Source organism: Ursus arctos, unplaced genomic scaffold (assembly GCF_023065955.2).
Source record: "Ursus arctos isolate Adak ecotype North America unplaced genomic scaffold, UrsArc2.0 scaffold_16, whole genome shotgun sequence".
Taxonomy (NCBI): domain Eukaryota; kingdom Metazoa; phylum Chordata; class Mammalia; order Carnivora; family Ursidae; genus Ursus; species Ursus arctos.
In genome coordinates, this window is record NW_026622830.1 from 36,275,693 (window position 1) to 36,294,061 (window position 18,369).

The 18,369-nt window shown below is 43.9% G+C and overlaps 1 long non-coding RNA gene across 1 annotated transcript in view; it reads left to right on the plus strand.

Annotated features, from left to right (window-relative positions):
- Positions 1 to 18,369, plus strand: part of LOC130543791 (uncharacterized) — a 57,124-nt gene that overhangs the window by 12,561 nt on the left and 26,194 nt on the right. The window contains exon 2 of the long non-coding RNA XR_008959404.1: positions 13,968 to 14,089. This is a non-coding gene — a long non-coding RNA (uncharacterized LOC130543791). The remainder of the gene's footprint in view (positions 1 to 13,967; positions 14,090 to 18,369) is intronic.

An 18,369-nucleotide genomic window follows, 5' to 3' on the forward strand; every position in this document is an offset into this window, starting at 1 on the left:
CTTTTTGTGCGTTAGCACAGCCATTTCAACCACCCAGAGTGATTCTTTCCCTCTTTCCTCCAGACCCCTCCCTCCCAGCCTCCCTCCCTCCTTCTTTTCTTTTCTTTTTTTCTTTTCTCTTTTCTTTTCTAATTTTCTTCTCTTTTCTTTTCTTTCTTGCCCTTCCTCTCTTTCTCCCTTTCTTCCTTCCTTGTTTCCTTCTCTCTCTCTCTTTTTTGCAAACTTACTTTGGATTGCTCAGCGACGTCTGCTGTTTTCTTGAGTGGAGTTTCCTAGTAGAAGACTGACCTTCAGATGAGTACAATTCAATTACATTTTTACTCTTTCATTAGTGTACCATGTCTTCATTTCTGAGAAATATATTCAAGTCCAAGATAAGGATGCTTGTTTGAATTTAATTTAAAATAATTTAAAATTTGTGGCGTGAAAATTCTGGGAGAGAATTTAAAGTCTCCTCTATATACATTGACCACATTTGTGTATTTTGTTTCTTGCAAACATAAGTTGAAGTTGTAGATCCTTTTGTATAATGTGCACTTAGAGAAATGGCTTTTACGCTAGTTGTATATACTGTGCTAATTACCAAAGATTTTTGAATTTAACTGGGAAAGAGAAAGGAGAGGTATTATAATATCGGAATAAAACTGTACTATTAATTACCAATCTCTATTGCTGTTTACATTCTATATTGACAAACTTAACTTGCTGAGGGCTAAAAATTGATCTGTCCAGACTCATTTCCATTACAGTTAAAGTCATTATGTGAAACAACAGCAACGGTTGCAAAGGAGAAACAATGTATCTATCTTCACAACTAACTAGGAAACTTGGCAATTTGGCATTTCAGTCTGTTGGGTCCTTCTTGTAGGGAATATAATTGTTAAAGATGTGATATTCTCAAATGGTGAGTCCCAGCCACTGAGTTAACCGTGCTCTGACAGTAAGGTTAGATTGTGCACCCTGCACTAGGAGACCTAAGGGTGACTCTAGACTTTTTCTCTTTAGCTCAGCAGTTAATATGTATCTGTAGAACCATGCGCTAAGGAATACAAAATTATAAGAAAGGTACAGTCCCTAGCTCTGAGGACCTGCTATTTTGCTAGAGAGACAAGACAAATGAGTAAAACTCTTGGTGAAGCAAGTGTGGTGCGTAAAGATAGCACGTGGGGATTTCTTTCAGGGCTTACACTGCCAGGGTAGATGTTAAGTGAAGAAGGAGGTGAAAGAGATCAGCGTGGGCTGGTGCTGGGGGAGGAAGCAGGGTGCAGTTGTGACCTTGAGTACTTTCTTAAAAGGAGAGGAGCCAGAGGCAGAGACAGTGTACTAGAACGCTGCCCGAGCTGGAGGCTACCCGGGATGCATGAAGTCAGAGTGAAGGTTAGTATGAAAAGAGCTTGGAGGATGTAAAGGGAACTGGCGATGCAGCAACTATCCCTTTGAGCAGAGAAGATGTCACCGGAGTGAGAATCTGTGGGTGGCTGTTCATCCTCAGAGCCGGTGGGGCACAGAAGAAAAGGTAGAGAGAGATGCTGACGGGGCTCCAATCGCAGACTTTTCAGGAAAGCGGGTGTTCTTAGGCCGGGCTCCCTGGAAGCAGAGCCTGAGATAGGGATTCTGGTGCAGCTGATTTATTGAGGGAGAACTCTTAGGAGAAAGGGAGGGAGGGAAGCAGGATAGGGCAAGGGAAGAAGTCATCAAAAATAGGCTTTCTTTCTGCTACAGCTGAGGCTCTGGCTGATCCCATGGAGTTCAAGGGTGCCAGTGGCACAAGAGGGCTGTTCCGACTGATGAAAAGGGGCCACGTTTCTGTACTCTGTGTCCTTCGGTCATTAGCCAGCTGCAGGTTGCCTCCAGGATGGGTGGGGAGGGCACAACCTCCCCGGGTATTTCCAGGCAGGTAGCTTGTCTGCACAGGCAATTCTCTGGCAAAGGGGGCAGGCAGTGAGCCTTTGGCAGGCGATATCGACACATCTGGGGGAGGGTTACACCTGCTTAGGAAAGGGGATTTGGACAGGGCACCAAGGGGTCTACCACACCGATTTTTTTACTCTCAAATAAAATGTTCTTTCTTCAGTTTCTCCTCCCAGTTTCTCCTCTCACTTACCTCACAAACCAACTCTCTGACAGATTCTTAGGTGGAAGGTAAAAGCAGTGTACCCCCTTCTGAAAGTCCCTCCCCCCACTCCCCAGTGATCTACTGCCATCATATCCAATTGTGTCTGGTTGTGCCCGATTCCCAGCCTAAACCAAACATGAAATAGCAAAAGGGTTTATGTTTGTTACAGTCAGCAGCCAGAGGGAGAGTGGAGGGGCTTTCAGGACCCAGCCTATAAGTAATAGTCCTGGCTTTTGGGACAGAAATCACTTCTTATTGCCTGGACAAACTGGTGGACATTTAGAGGGTCACTTTGCATGTAGGAGGACAGATTCCTTTTCATCTTCTCAGTGATGCATGTGCAAAAGCAAACACATCTTAGTATTATCCAGACCAAAGATAAGAAAAGCCTCATCCACCTAGAATTTTATTATTTGGAGAGATGGGGGCAAGAAGAGGTCTAGTCAGGAAGTTTTAACCCTGGCTGCACATTAGAAATCTGGGGGAACTTAAACAAACAAAATACAACAATACCTTTGTGGATTAAACAAAATCTTGGTGTAGAGAGAAAATCAGTAGGCATTGCTATTTTCTTTTTTTAATTCCCAAGAGACCATAATGTACAGCCAGGATCTGTTCTCTATCAGATAGCTGTTATTATTCAACAATCTGCCCAGAGCTCCGTGGATTAAAACAAGCATGTGTTTTTATTCTTGAGTCTGAGGACATCAGCTGACAGTATTTCTGGTCTAGGCCGGGCAGGCTCATGCATCTGGGGGCGGCTGTTTCTGGGGTAGATGGTTCTGCTAAGCTCGGTCAGGGTCTTTGTTGGGGGGCATCTGGCTGGTAACTGGTCTAAGGTGGCTGAAGCTGAGACCACATGGTTCTGCTCCACGTGGTCTCTCATCCTACAGGGTAGCCCAGCATGTTCAGATGGTGGCCGGGCAGGGTTCCAAGAAATAGGGCAGAAACACAGAAAATCTCTTGAGTTCTAGGCTCGGAACTGGTAGAGCTTCCCTCTAACCCATTCTGTTGGCCAGAGCAAGTCCCAAGGCTGGCTCAGAGTCAGAGCAGGAAGGGATTCCAAAGTTAGAGGACGTGTGTGTTGAGAGAGGGAAGTCAATAATCGAGGCCAACAATGCATTCTGTCTACCACTCAGACCAAAATCCCTAACTCTATGGTGGGACAACTGACTTGTCAAAGTAGTTAATCTAAGACTTAGATATTTCACCCACGCATCTGTTCATTGTCTTCACCCTCTCCCCTGTCATTCACACCTCTTCATTATGGGCAGTATTTGAACTTTGGCCTCCAGCCATGGCATGGACATTTTAGCATACAATATGCACCTATTCTTTATTTTTTACAGTCTAATTCGCTTGAATTATGATTGTGCTCTGGACTCAATTTACACAGACTAGATCCACAGATAGATGGACAAGTGAAAGCACATACTTGAAATTCATTTTCTAAAGTAGTAATTATGGAATACTCATTGGAAAGTATTAACAGCTGGAGTATGTTCTAAGAAAGCGATCACGGAATTTAATCTCTCACATGTTGACAATTCAGAGCCTTGTGATATTTCCGTGCCCTTCCTTACCTGAAGAACTGTTGTTCTGAAGGGAATGGAAGGCTTATGGGGGAGTGAGTTTCCTGGTGTCTCTTCAGTCTGGGCAGAAACACGTTGAAATAGATTATACACCTACAGATGACCCGCCATTCACTTTCCAACCATTTTTCAAAGTGAGTATTAATATATTGTCTTACCTTTGGGATTTTCCATAATCGATGCCTTCACCATCTGGTCCTAATTAATCTCACCCCCTCTGGCCTAAAATCTGGCTCGTCTGGAGTCATTCCTGGCCCCTTATTCATGCTCATGTTGTTTCTCCCACTTACTCCACCTTCCTGGGATGCTAGCCCCTTCCTCTCCTCTCTGCTCTTTCAGATCCTGCCATATTCTCAAGAAGCTACTCAAACTGTCCATGGGATCTCCTGAGGCTGTTTGGGCCGTGATAATGTTTTCTTTCCTTGAATAGCCGCGTAACTTATTATCTGAACCTACTAACCCCATTCTGTCTTGAGTAGCTGTCGGGGGGGCGGGTTAAGTATGTAATCACACCTCATCTGATTGGCCTGTGAGTCCAGGTCAAGCCAGGTCAACTGATTTGACGGCTGAGCAATAGCAGGACAGTCATAGGAATGTGAGTTCCATGAGGCCAGGCTGTCCACCTGCTGCGCTCATTACTGTATCCATGGCATTTAGCACATAGAAGATGCTCAATTGCATCTATTCAATGAATGGAGAGCAGGCAATCAATAAACACTTTGCATATCAATAAATAAATTGTATTTCAGCAATAAGAAACAACAAAAATGTGAACATTTTGAGTGTGTGGAATCCAACCTTTGTCCATTTTTCTATTGAAAATGAGCCCCTATTATATGGAAGGCAATTTGCTAGACACTGGGGGGTCAAGCATAAACAAGTCTTAACTCTGAAAGATCTTACAGGCTTGTGTGCGGAGGCCATCATTACTGAGTGACTTTTGTATACTAGGTGCTAATGCTGATGATGTTGGAGTGACTGGCTTGTCACTTCAGCCATTGAAGTAAATAGTGTTTAGGGTCCTACACTCTAGGATATATGATTATTGGTCCGCAAAAAGCTAAGAACTTTGCATAAGACATTTAACTGTTCTGGGCCTCAGGGTTTTCATCTGTGAAATCAGAAGAACTTCTTGAAGAAACCCTGTAGTTCTTCCTTGCTCTGACTGGATTCTCTTAAGAAGGGCTTAGCATCCTTCTGATGGAATGGCATGGTCTTAAATCCGTGGGAACAAATCAAAAATCGGAAAGCGTGCTATCATTCTTCTGTTTTCCTGGTCTGTCTCTCACTGCCAGCATGACCCTCCTCCATCTTGTCACAAGAACATTAAGGTTCTCCAAGCAGCCCTGGAGGACATTTACCAGAACTCTATTCAGCATGGCACCACTCTCTCTATGATCCTGTTTGCTAAAGCAAAAACAAAACAGCGAGAACAGAAGTGTTTATTTCTTCCTGACTGGGCCTGATCTAATGGGTATTTTGTTGAATCCCATTGCTCATCCACCTACCCAAATGTTCCCTTTGAATCTGCCCAGGAACATAATGTAATGTTCGGTGATGTATCACTGTTACTAGTTCCCTCAGACTGAACCAATGCATAATGGAATGCTTGTTCCCACCAGTCCTAGACCTCAATCCAGAAGCCTTGTCCCTAGAGGCAGTCAGACATGACCCTAACTCCTTTGTGACTCAGGAGCAGAGGCCCGTGTCCCTCCAGATTCATCTTGGCCGCCATCATCAAGGGGCTTCACCGCACCCCATTTTTTGGAAACTTACAAACTTTACAAACTCCTTGATTGAGGAAATTCTATAAACTTGGCCCTGAATGGGGGCAGATACTGCACTTCATCACGTTGGTGCATTGACCTGTTTAAAACCTCGGCAAGGATGGATTATTTTAAGGCTTGTCTTCCTGAGCCTCTCAGCATTGAAAAACGCTTTTGTTTCTAGGATTGTGTTTGCCTGCCCTCCCACACAACGAAGCAAATGTCTCCATGACAGATGGGCCACACTGCAGCCCTCAAAGTCAGCAGACTAAAGGCTTATTGAGCCAGAGGGAAAACAAAGTCCAGAAACCTCTATGGAAAGCAGCCTTTACTCAGCCCATTTGGTCATTTACGGGTCTAAGTGGGCTGAAATCTCTATACGTATGAAGATTAAAGTCTCCCTATTAACTGGAGACTGTGGCTGGCCAACATTCTATGGACATTCTTGAGGACACGCTCTTGGGAAATATTAAAATTTTGTGTCAGGAAACAGGCTGGTCAGATTAGTCTGTGAGTGAGTTTGTCATCATGAACGCAAAACGTTGCCTGTGGGAAATAGAAGGAGGTCTCCCTCTCTTAAAAAAAAAAAAAAAAAAAAAAAAAAAAAAAAAGATCTCTGCCCAAGGGTGTTTAAGAGCATGTGTGCCTGTCGGAGGCTGTCTTCTTGAGAACACCCGGGACCCTGAGAGGGACTAGCATTTACTGTTAGTCCAGTGGCTTTCCCATTAGAGTGAAAGGCAAAGGATTTGCAATGATCTCTAAAACCTTGAAGGGTCTGACCCCCCTTCCTCTTTTCTGACTGCCTCCTAATCCAACTAGTTTGACCCTATTACTACCCCAAATGAGAGTGGATAAAAGCAACAGCAATCATTTATTTTGCTCACAACTCTGCCATTTGATCAGGGGTCAGTGGAAAAGGCTCATTGCTGTCGAACCTGGTATCAGTGGGCAGGGCTCAACAAAGGGCTGGAGGAGCTGCTTCCGAGACCACTCATTCACCTGGCTGCTGGCCATCAGCTGCAAGCTCAGCCTTAGTCCCTCCTCACGTGGGCATCGGTGTGGCCTGAGCTTCCTCACAGCATGGCGGCTGAGTTCCCAGGGCAGGCATGGAAAGAAAGAGAGCCAAGCAAAAGCTGTACTCCTTTTCATGAGCTTGCCTGGAAGTTACTCAGGGGCACTTCTCTCATACGTGTCATACTTTACAAGTCAGGGCAGTCACAAAGCCCTGTCCAGGTTCGGGGAGAAGAGACATAGACTCTACCTCCTAAGAGAGGATGGGGATAGCAAGGCTCTGGAAGGTCATATGGGATGGGACGTATTGTGGTGGCCATGGTTGGAATATAAAATCTGGAACGGTCCCTTCAGTACACTAGGCATGTTCTCTCTCAGTCTTTGACCTTTACTTTCTCTTTGTCTAGAAAGCTCCTCCCTTAGATACGCATGTGGCTTACTTCCTCAATAGCTTTGCCTCTTTACGCAAATATTTTCTTCTCCTCAAGGTCTTCCCTGGGTGGCCTGTGCAAAATGAAAACCCGCCCCACTTCCTAATCCTTGCCCTGCTTGCTTTTTCTCCATAGAACTTGGCACAATCTACATACTGTATATTTTACTTATTTATTCTGGTTTTTATCTTTTTATTTTACTGTTCTCTTCATTAAATTGTAAGCTTCCATTAAGGGAAAGGATTTTAGTGTTTTATTCATTGCTGTTCCCCCAGAGTGAGTAGAGTGCCTGGCACATAGTTGTGGACTCAATAAATATTTGTTTGAGTAAATTAATGAACATCTGCCCTCATAAGACACAAGAAATGGCAGTGACCATTTGTTCTCATTTACGTTGATCCGTAGGTCCTGAGTGCAGTACCAGGCATATAGACACTCTATGATGACTTAATTAATGAACTAATTAAATAAATCTAGTGGTTTTAAACTGTTTCTCAATTTGAGAAAATCAACAATAAATATTCCATCTACAGTCATGTATTCACGATGAGTCCCCCTTCCTCATCTGCAAAGTCATAGCGCCAGCCCATGTGCATATTAAATTCTGCCCTAACAGTGCTACTCCAGCTTCCTGTTAGAGCCAGAAAGTTATAAGAATGGAAGGAGGGAAGATCACAGGGGATGCCCAGGAGAATACACACAGCTCTGGCAGCGAACCTCTAGCCGTCTGCTTGATCTCGCCTCCATTGTTTGCCATCTGAAGGGGTTGACCTGTAAGTCAGTCGGAAGGTGGCTTTCCCCCAATCTGGTTCAATGTTGGCAGTTCAGATGTCCTAGAAAATGGGAAGAAAGCAGGAAGACAATTACTTCAAATGTTATCACACAGTTGATGGGGCACTTCTGCTGTCCTTGAGGAATGGCCTCTTTTGTTTCCACATGGCTCTCTAGACAGGCATTCCCTGCCTTGTGCTTGTGAGCGCGGTTTCAGGATGTGTTTGGAGTAAAGTAGTGACATTTCAAAATGGATTAATAAAGAGTCCTTTAAATTGTATGTGCTCTTGAGTTTCCCTTAAATAGTACTCACTAAAGCATACAGGTTGGAATCAGGCTGGAATGCCCTGGACCCATCATCAGGTATATTTTCCAGAAGTTCAAAAGGAGTCTCTTCTGAGACAGGCTTATAGTGCATTTCAGTGTGTGTACCGTTTGACAATTTCCCCCCTGCCAAAATAGAGGGAAAAGAGCCGTGGCCCCAGACAGCTTCAAGTTGGTGGACAGGATCATAATAGTGACCTACATGTGTCATCTGAGACAGCTCAGTAGCATACGGGGTCTCCATCACTCCCTGTTGCGTCAAGACCCTGAATCTGGAAATGTCTAGAAGAGAGGCAAAGGGTGGCCTGTTCTCCATGTCTGGTGGGTTGTGTGGGGCCTGGGGGTTCCCAGGGCTCTGCCAATGCTGCTTCCTTCTCAAGAAGAGGTTACAAGAAAGAAAGGACTGACATGCTTTGAGCTCCTTCTGAGACTAGGTAAGGAGAATATAAACTATTAATGTAATTTATGGGTAGAAGCACTTTGAATATAAATGAAGCAACCAATGGCCCTTTTGATTGGCATTTATATCTCCTTTTATAGAGATCACACAGAGTAGTGTTATAATTCTTGACAGTTTTGATTGTAAAATATATGGGACTTAAGCTCTCTGGAAGAAAGCAAAGATGATTAATATTAATAATGGACAATTAAACACACTACAGACATGAGTAATATGTTTTGTATTTATATAGCTATCATTTTAACTCATTGGAAAACACTATATGCTTTATTGTCAGAAATCCAGTAATAATAAGACGCTATATTATTTAGGTCACATAAAAGAAGACATTCAAGCTAATCCCTAAATCCTATTAATTTCTTTACTCACTACAGAAAAAACAATAGCCATTTGACTCTACTATTCACACGAATGTATTCAAAGCAATGGGCCTGATTAAAGGTGAGATCGAAATTCAAATAAGTTGGTTCAAATGCAGTCAGTCCCAGAGTCATTTGGAAGTGCAAGGAAGACTGTGGATGTCTAAAAAACAAATAAGAGACGGGGCAAATCAAAGTATATTAATATCACAGTGGTGAGCATGTTTTGTGTTTTTTTTTTTCCTTCTTCTATATGCAGGATGCTGAGTGAAGTAACTGGGCTCTGTCAGCAAAAATACGGTTCTAATAAGAGTGTGTATTGTTATGGGGGAAACTATTTCAATAGAAAATGCACATCTCTTAGATTATATCCAGCACTTGGAAAATTGCAAAATGTTTTACCACTTCTATTTCCCAGTTCCTCCTCCCTTCCCATGACTCCATCCATGACTATGTGGAAAAAAGTAGAAGGTGATAATAAGAAAGAATGAATATTGTGCTTTGTCTTTAGGTCAAAGTAGAACAGATGAACAAGTGAATGTTGCATGTATCAGATCTTCATCCAAAAACCATTTGGAATACTTTTAGGACAAATAGGATAGGTAAAGGGTAAAAAAGCAGTAGAAGTAAAAATTTGTGTAACACGTGGAAAATGTGATCCCCCAAATAAATAAACGACCCGTACACACATTGTGTTCTGAAAAGTCACGTGTTAGAGGTGGAACTTAAAATTGGATCTGAATTTTTTTAAACCGAAGAAAGAAGACAACGTGCATAGCTACATAACTTACGTAGGCGTAACTACTCTTCTTAGGAAAATACACCTGTTTTATTTTCTAAGATTTAAAAGAAGGTTTTCTTTTGATTTTATCTTATTTTTTGTCGTTTGTCTTCATTCCCATGATAGAGACAGAAATCAATTCTCCCATCCTAACCCCTTTGCAATTTGCTGTGGTGTGGAAAGCCCATCTTATGTAAGGAATGGCTATGACCCTCCACTGCCCTATTTACCTCTGACATCATATACCTTATTTTTAGTGATGCGCCCATTAGCCTTTGCTGCATAAACAAGCTCTCTCAGACTTCACGGCTTACACCAACCATTATTCATTTGCTCACAATTCTGTAGATTGGCAGTTTGGGCTGGGCTAAACTAGGGCATTTCTTAGCTGGTCTTGCCTAAGTTCACTCGCGTAGTAGTTGCTTCTGGAAGCTTAGCTGGAACCGAGTGGGCGGGGATGACCTGACTCACATGTCTGGTGGTTGGTGGGCTGAAGGCTGGGGATGCTTTTTTCTTTCCTCCATTTGGCTTTCTTAGTCAGCTAGCTTGGGCTCCTTCAAATTCCAGAGTTCCAGGTACGTCAGAAATAGAGCAAGACTTAGTTGAGTGCAAGGCACTGTCCAAGCCTCTCTTGGCATTACATTTGCTGATGTCCCATTGGCCAAAGCAAGTTATAGATTCCAGGGATGGAGAAGTAGACTTCACTCTTAAAGGCAGGACCTGCAATCAATTTGAATGTTGAATTTGAGGGTTGTTTTTTTTGTTTTGTTTGCACATTCTTTTGCAAGTTCAAGTTTGCTGCTGCCATTGGAGGAAAGGGACCACCTCCCCTTGCTGACACTGTAGCTCCTACTCCTTGCTTAAAATCTTCTGTCCTGTAGGGAGGTCACCTGTGGGGCCTCTGAGATGCTCTTTCAGAAAGAGGAGTTCACCTCATCAGTTGAGACAACAGGGATTGAGAATGCATCTGATCTGAGAGGTGTGGGGAGAGCAAGGAGAATATAGAAATGAGTAGAAATAATGCAGGTGGAAATTGTATGTGTGAACACATGGGCATGCATTCATGGGAGGCGAGAGATGAATGAACTTGTATTTCAGTGTTAACCGGCTTTATTCCTTTGAGGGCAAAGGAGAATCATTGAACAATTTTAGACTTTTATAAATCATTTCCCAAGTGAATACCAGGTTGTGGGTTAAGATAGATCCCAAAACATTACCACAAAGCATTCTTTCTTTGGCAGGACCTTTCAAGATGCCTTCTTTTATTTCTGGAAGTTCCCAGAGGCATCTCAAATGTTTTTACAAATGCAATCTTCTTAGCCACCATGTGGTGTCTACCATTTTCTCTGCTACGGTCCCCTGCAGGGATGTCAGCTGCTGAGGTCGCTGATGCTGGCAAATGCCCTTTGAAAATTCTGGGGATACTCAGGTGCTGATGCAGGCTTTGTCTCCCACCAGGGATGAAAGTGCTAGCATCAGCATTGGTGGGTCTGCAGGTGCCCCGTTGTATTCTTATAGCCTTGTAAGGCTTTTCCTACAATGACCGCCTATGGATTTTACTGGTTGTTATATATGTTTTTTTGACTCAGTTGGATGAATTCTCTTGCAGTAGTGTTTTCGTTCCTCATGCAAATAGAGCTGTGATGGGTCTGCTTCACAGGTCCTTCCTATAACCCTTGCATTAATTACCTTGCAATGCAGCAAAGGACCACGAAGCCTCATAAGTCTCTGGATTACCTGAGTGGCTATGGCTTGTGCATCTAACTGCGGTCAGGTGGCTTTGCTGCTCCTACCTGTACTCTCTGACGTATCTGCGTGGGCACTCAGCTTAGGAGATGTGGCCCCATCCATGTCATCTCTCATCCCCCAGCAGGCTAACCCAGGTTTGGTCTCATGACAGAGACGAGGTTCTAAGAGAGAGAGTAAGCACTCAAAATCTCTTGAGGTTTAGCCTCGGAATCTCCACAGTGTGACTTCTACTATTCGAAGTCTGTCACCAGGCCACATTCAAGGGGTGGAAAAATAAATAGACTTTATCTCTTGGTAGGAGGAGCTGTGAAATCACGTTGCAAGGGGCATGGATACGGGCGAGGGCAGAGAATTGGAGCCATCTTTGCTACCAATCTAACTACCACAGACCCGGTCACCTCCGAGTCCTGAGGTGAGCACAGGTTGGCAACCCAGACAATGTTAAATGCATTTTAGAAAGATTAATTTGGTAATCCTTCTAAAAGGGGAGGAGATCAATTGATTTAGGTAGTGGTGGGGGAGGTTGGTGTAACCAGCAAAATGGCTTTTGCCTTAATATAAGTGATAAATCAGGAGTGTCTAGAACAGGGCTAGTGCATAGGTTGCACACTGTGTGATTGATTTGTAGTAAATGCCTGGGAGTGGGGTGTTGAGGAGAATTATGTGGCCTCTTTCCTGGGTGAGCTGAACACAGAGCTTTGATGGATTGGCCAGTTTGCCATGGTCTTCGATGGGAGCAATGACAGCACAGGACCAGCTATTTGCCATTTGGTCTACCAGGGGTGGTAAAGTGAGGTTAAAAAGTCTTTTGAAATTAATTAGGAGGCAGAATTAAAAAGTATTGGTGATTCATTGCAAATGAAAGGAAACTATTATTCTAGAATAGTCCCAGTTTTGGGATTTGGATACTAGATGAATGATAACGTCATTTCTAGAAGTGGGTCATATTATATAAGCAGTAGATTTGAGTCTGTAGTAGATAGGCCAGTCTTGTATAATATTGCAAAAGGAGTATATATATTTTTTTCTGTCGTCTCTTGGTGCATAACAAGCCAACCCAAAACTTACAAGTTGTGATGATTAATTCCATGTCAACTTGACAGTGCCGTGGGGCGCCTAGGTATTTGGTCAAACATCATTCTATGTATTTCTGTGAGAGTATTTTGAATAAGAGTAACATCTTCATTGATAGACTGAGTTAAGCAGATTGCTCTCCCTAATGTGAATGGGCCTCATCCCATCTGCTGAAAGCCAGAATTAAACAAAAAGGCCGACTCGCCTTGAGTCAGAGAGAACTCCTGCTGCCTGACAGCCTTTGACCTGGGATGTCGGCTTCTAAATGCCTTCACACTCAAACTGAAACATCAGCTTGCTCTGGGTCTTGGGCTTCCTGACTTTGGACTAGAGTTACACCATCTGTTCTTTTGGTTCTTAGGCCTTTCGACTTAGCCTGGAACTACACCGTTGGCTCCCCCGGGTCTCCAGCTTGCCAACTTAACCTTACAGATCTTGGGACTTGTCAGTGTCCATAATCATGTGAGCCAATTCCTTATAACAAACAAATAAACATATACACCTAAATACACACATACACGTGCTACTGGTTCTGTTTCCCTAGGGAACCTTGGTTAATACAGAAGCTTAAAACAACAACTGTTTTACTTCTCAGAATCGGGAGGTCAGACATTTGACAGGGTGGACTGCGGATGCTCTGTGGTATCTGGGGTCTCAATGCTCCGCCCTCTGGCCTCTCCTTCTCAGCGTGGTCTCATCACAGTGAAATCTAGTCTGAGCTACTGTAGACCTTGGCAGATGCCCTCAGGAGAAAGTATTCCAAGTAGACAAGGACTTCTTAAGCCTCTGCTTCCATCATGTTTGATAATGTCCCATTGGCCAAAGCAAGTTTGGTGGCCAAGCCCAGAGTCAGGGTGACAGGGGACTACACAAGGACATGGATGCCTGGAGATGTAGTTCACTGGAGCCGTCAAAGTTAATCTGTCACTGTGGAGAGGTTTGATGTTCCATCTTGGGCATACTGATTCTGATGGGTCTCTGTGATAGCTAAGTGGGAAGAGTCGGGGGCAATATGGGCCTAAAGCTAGGAAAAGGTGATTTAGCTGGATAGATACATTTGGAAATCATGACTACATAGGGGTAATATGAAAATATGCCACAATCGGGACGACAACCAATCAGAACAGAGACTGGCTATAGCCTTGAAGCAGGGTCTCAGAGAGTCCCCTGTTTTGCTAGGTATTTTCCCTTTTGTTTTTGGTGACAGGAGTCCCAGGAAAAGAGGCAGGGTAGACAGGGTAACGAGATGCCACTGGTGGGAGGAGGGCACTGGGCATCAACAACTTACCAGTTGGTAGGAAATATTACAATATTTCGACAACAAGTCTGAGTGTTCTCTCTGTATACAGGTGGTGGCTGAAGCCACGGGTAGTTGGTCAACAGTGTACTGAGACAGAGCATGAGATTAAATGGGTTGATGTGATCAATATTCAACCACTTCTGGCCTACAAAAAGTATAATTTCATATGTTTCAACCTAAGCCACAATGGGACAAAAATAAATCTAAAGTAGATACCAAAATTTCATTAACAGGCAGGCAAATAAGAGGAACCCCCAAAGGAAATTGAAAAGGAAGATTCCATGGAAGGCAAAGGAGGAACACAGAAGAGGAAGGAAGGCAACAAAGGTCTTGAAAACCACATTGCAGAGTTCAGGTAAGATGATGACTGCCGGTCTTTTGTATTTGGCTACTAAGAGGTGACCTATATGAGTTCCACTTCGGGGAAATGGTCGGGGCAGAAATCATGCTTCAGACACTCATGAAGTACCCGGAAAGTGAGAACTTTCCTCTAAACTCTAAACTCAAGACATGGCTAGAGTATTTCCCTTTACCTGGGAGCGAAAAGAGAAAAGGTACTTGATTTGGAAGTAGACTTGGGGTAGATTATGTTTTTTAAGATGAGAAAGACCTGCCCACATTTATTTTTTATTTTATTTTTTAAAAGATTTTATTTATTTATTTGACAGAGATAGAGACAGCCAGCGAGAGAGGGAACACAAGCAGGGGGAGTGGGAGAGGAAGAAGCAGGCTCATAGTGGAGGAGCCTGATGTGGGGCTCGATCCCATAACGCCAGGATCACGCCCTGAGCCGAAGGCAGACGCTTAACCGCTGTGCCACCCAGGCGCCACCTGCCCACATTTATATGAGAAATGGAAAGATATTTAAAGATCCTTCGGCGTGATGTTTTAAGATGATCTGTTGAAAAGGTCGGATGGTGAGTAGAAAGAGCAAAGTCCTAGGATCAGGGGCTGGGGTTCTTGTCCCAGCTTTTCCGGTTTCGAGGGCCAGTCTGGTCACTTTGTAGCAAATCTGTCTTGGTAAACAGTGGTTCTTTATCTCCTATTTCCTCAGCTTTGGTGCTTTAGTCCCCAAACACCAGTAGCTTCCCATGATGATGCGACTGTTGCAGAACTTCTCCCAGGGAAGTGAAGCTCAGCCTTAGCCATGTATTAGAATCTCCTGGGTGCGCTTGTAAAATGCTGATGTCTGGGCCTCACCACAGAGACTCTGATGTAATCGGTCTGGGATGTGGTCATGGGTTGAACTGTGACCCCCCCCCCCCCAAAGGTATGTTGAAGTCCTAATCCCCAGTACCTCAAAATGTGACCTTATTTGGAAATAGGATCTTTAAAGAGGTGACCAAGTTAAACCAAAGTCATTAGCATGAACCCCAATCTAATCTGATTTAGTGTCCTTATAAAAAGGGGAAATTTGAATACAAAGACTTGTGCAGTGAGATTATGGGAAGGGAGATAAGGGAAATGCCATGGCAAGATTAGATTGGCGTTAGGTTGCCTCAAGACAAGGAACATCTGGGCTACCAGCAGCTGGAAGAGGCAAGGGGGATCTTTCCGTCATGTGTCAGAGGGAGCGTGGCTGATACACAAATTTCAGACGTCTGGTCTCTGGAGCTGTGAGATAATACACTCCTGTTTGATAAACCACTTGGGTTGTTGTACTTTGTTACAGAAGTCCTAGGAAATTAACGTAGATGGTCTTGGATAGCAGTAGTTTTAAAATTGGCCCAGACGATTCTAACGTGCCAGGATTGGCATTTGTAGCTATTAAGGGAAATAAATGTATAGCAGGTGTAACCTGAGTAGAAAATGTCAAAATCAGTTTAGGAGCCATGCAAACATAATTATCACAAGTATAATATTTAAAATATAGTAATCTGGGGAGTAATTTTAATGCCTAGTTATATATTTCTTCCTAACTTGGGGCTTTGCCTTACGAAAGAGACATTTGCTGTCTTGCTCCTCGGCAATTTCTCGCCTGGATGCTCATTTTTAGTCTAATTTCTCACTGTGAGTGATGAGATTCTGGATTTCTACTTCGTGTGTGCTTTACAGGTCTCCTCATGGCATGTCTTTTATTTTTCATGCCCAAGGGCACTGACTTGCACCTATCCCTATTGGACTTCACCCTGTTCATTTATAATGTAACATTTCTTCAATTTGTCAAAGTTACTTAGAATTCTGATCCTGCAGTCCAACATTCTAATTTCTATTACTCAAGGAGAGTCCCCAGGACAATTGAATTAAGAATTATATGAACAGGAGGAGGAATCAATTTCGAGAAGATCAGATAATGGAAGGTTTATTATATTATGTACTGCATTAAAGTGTAAAGATGTATGAAAGATAAATGGTCAATGCATGAATTATACAAAGAGTTCCTTAAACGAGCCTGTGAGATCAGGTCCTGTCCAGGCATAATATGAGATGCAGAGTCTTGTCACTGTCATCCAAAGTGTGGTACACGGGCCAGCAGCGGCAGCATCCCCTTGTTGCTGGTTAGAAACACAGCATCTTGGGGCGCCTGGGTGGCACAGTAGTTAAGCATCTGCCTTCGGCTCAGGGCGTGATCCCAGCGTTATGGGATCGAGCCCCACATCAGGCTCCTCCGCTATGAGCCTGCTTCTTCCTCTCCCACTCCCCCTGCTTGTGTTCCCTCTCTCGCTGGCTGTGTCTATCTCTGTTGAATAAATAAATAAAATCTTAAAAAAAAAAAAAAGAAAGAAACACAGCATCTTAGACTCCATCCCAGAAACACTGAATTCGAATCTGCATTTTCACAGGGTCTCCAGGGGAAGCACGTGCATATTAAATTTTCAGACATTTTATTTATTTTCAGAGATTTTATTTATTTATTTGACCGAGAGAGAGAGAGAGACAGCCAGCGAGAGAGGGAACACAAGCAGGGGCAGTGGGAGAGGAAGAAGCAGGCTCCCAGCGGAAGAGCCCGACGTGGGGCTCGATCCCAGAACGCCGGGATCACGCCCTGAGCCGAAGGCAGACGCTTAACGACTGAGCCACCCAGGCGCCCCAGACGTGTTTCCTGCCTTGAAGAGCCCACCGAGTAGGCTGGTTGAGGAGGCAAGGTACAAATGTGGTAGAGCAGTGCTTCTCAAAGCATGGTCTGGAAAACCACCTGTATTGAGGTGACCTTCAGGGCCTGGCACAAGGAAGGATGTACGCTTGGCCCCTTCAGATACCAACTCAATTTGAATCTTGGGAGGTGGGCCTCAGGAATGTGCATTTTGATACGTTCCCGAGATGAATTGGATGCACAGTAAAGTCACGGAGTAACTGTCCCAGAACAATAGGAATTAATTTCACCTCCACACATCTGAGGAATATGACACCCTTCCATTAATAACAGCTGTGCATGATGGCAGTGTCGTGGGGGTGGCAGCTGCTCTTCCCTAGAGGGGAAGGGCCACAGATCAATAGCCTGGCTATTCCCTGTAAGCTTGTTAGAAATGCGCACTTTCAGACTTAACCCTGTGTCTCCTGGTAGGGGCTCAATCGTTTTCCCCCACAAATTCATATTTGAAGTTCTAATCCCCAGTACCTCAGAATGCAACCGTATTTGAAGATAAGGAAATAAAAGAGGTAATGAAATTAAAATGAGATCTTTAGGGTCGGCCCTAATCCAACATGACTGGTGTCCTTATGGGAAGAGGACATTTGGACACATCACTGTGCACGTAGAGGGGAGACCATGTGAAGCCAGAGGGAGGAGATGTCCATCCTAACGCAAGGAGAGAGGGCTCAGAAAAAAATAACCTGATGACACCTTGATCTTGGACCTTCAGCTTCTGGAGTGGTGAGAAAGTACATTTCTGTTGTCTGAGTCATCCAGTCTGTGGTACTCTGTGGCCCTAGCAGAATCGTACACCAATTAAATTAGAATCTGATTTTTTAAAAGAAGATTTCATTTTTAAAGTCATCTCTACACCCAGTGTGGGGCTTACACGTACAACCTGGAGATCAAGAGTCACATGCTAAACCGACGGAGCCAGCCAGGTGCCCCGAGAATCTGAATTTCTAACAAGATTCATAGGTGACTCGGGTGTATAAGAAGCTTTGAGAAGTACTAGTCTAGGACAGTGGTTCTCAAACTTTACAGTGCATCAGAGTTCCCTTGAGAGCTTGTTAAAATAACAGATTGCTGGGCCCTGTTGTAGAGATTGATTGGGTTGTCCTGCGGTGGGGCCAGAAAAGTCCGCCTTTCCAACGAGCTCCCAGGTGATGCCGAGAGTACTGGTCCACTGACCACACTTGGGTGGTATAGGTGGGACCAGCAGCATCAGCTTTACCTGGTAATTATTAGAAAAGCAAATTGGGAATTCCTGCGCCCCGCCCCCAAGACTTGCTGAACCAGAGATTTGAGGGCTGGGCCCAGCAGGGTGATTTTAAAGCTTGAGTTGAGAATGGGTGGTCAAGCACTCAACAAAATCTGGGCAAAAGGGCCATGAATGTTTGAAACACTCCTTTACCGCCAGGTGATTATTTTGTTGTTTTTCTAAAGGCATTTCACCCTTCCAGCCAAGAATCACGGCTGGCAATGGTTGTGGCCATAGCGAAGGCGTAGTTCTTAAACTTGGAAGTGTATCAAATCACCTGTTTATTGGGCCCAGTGATTCA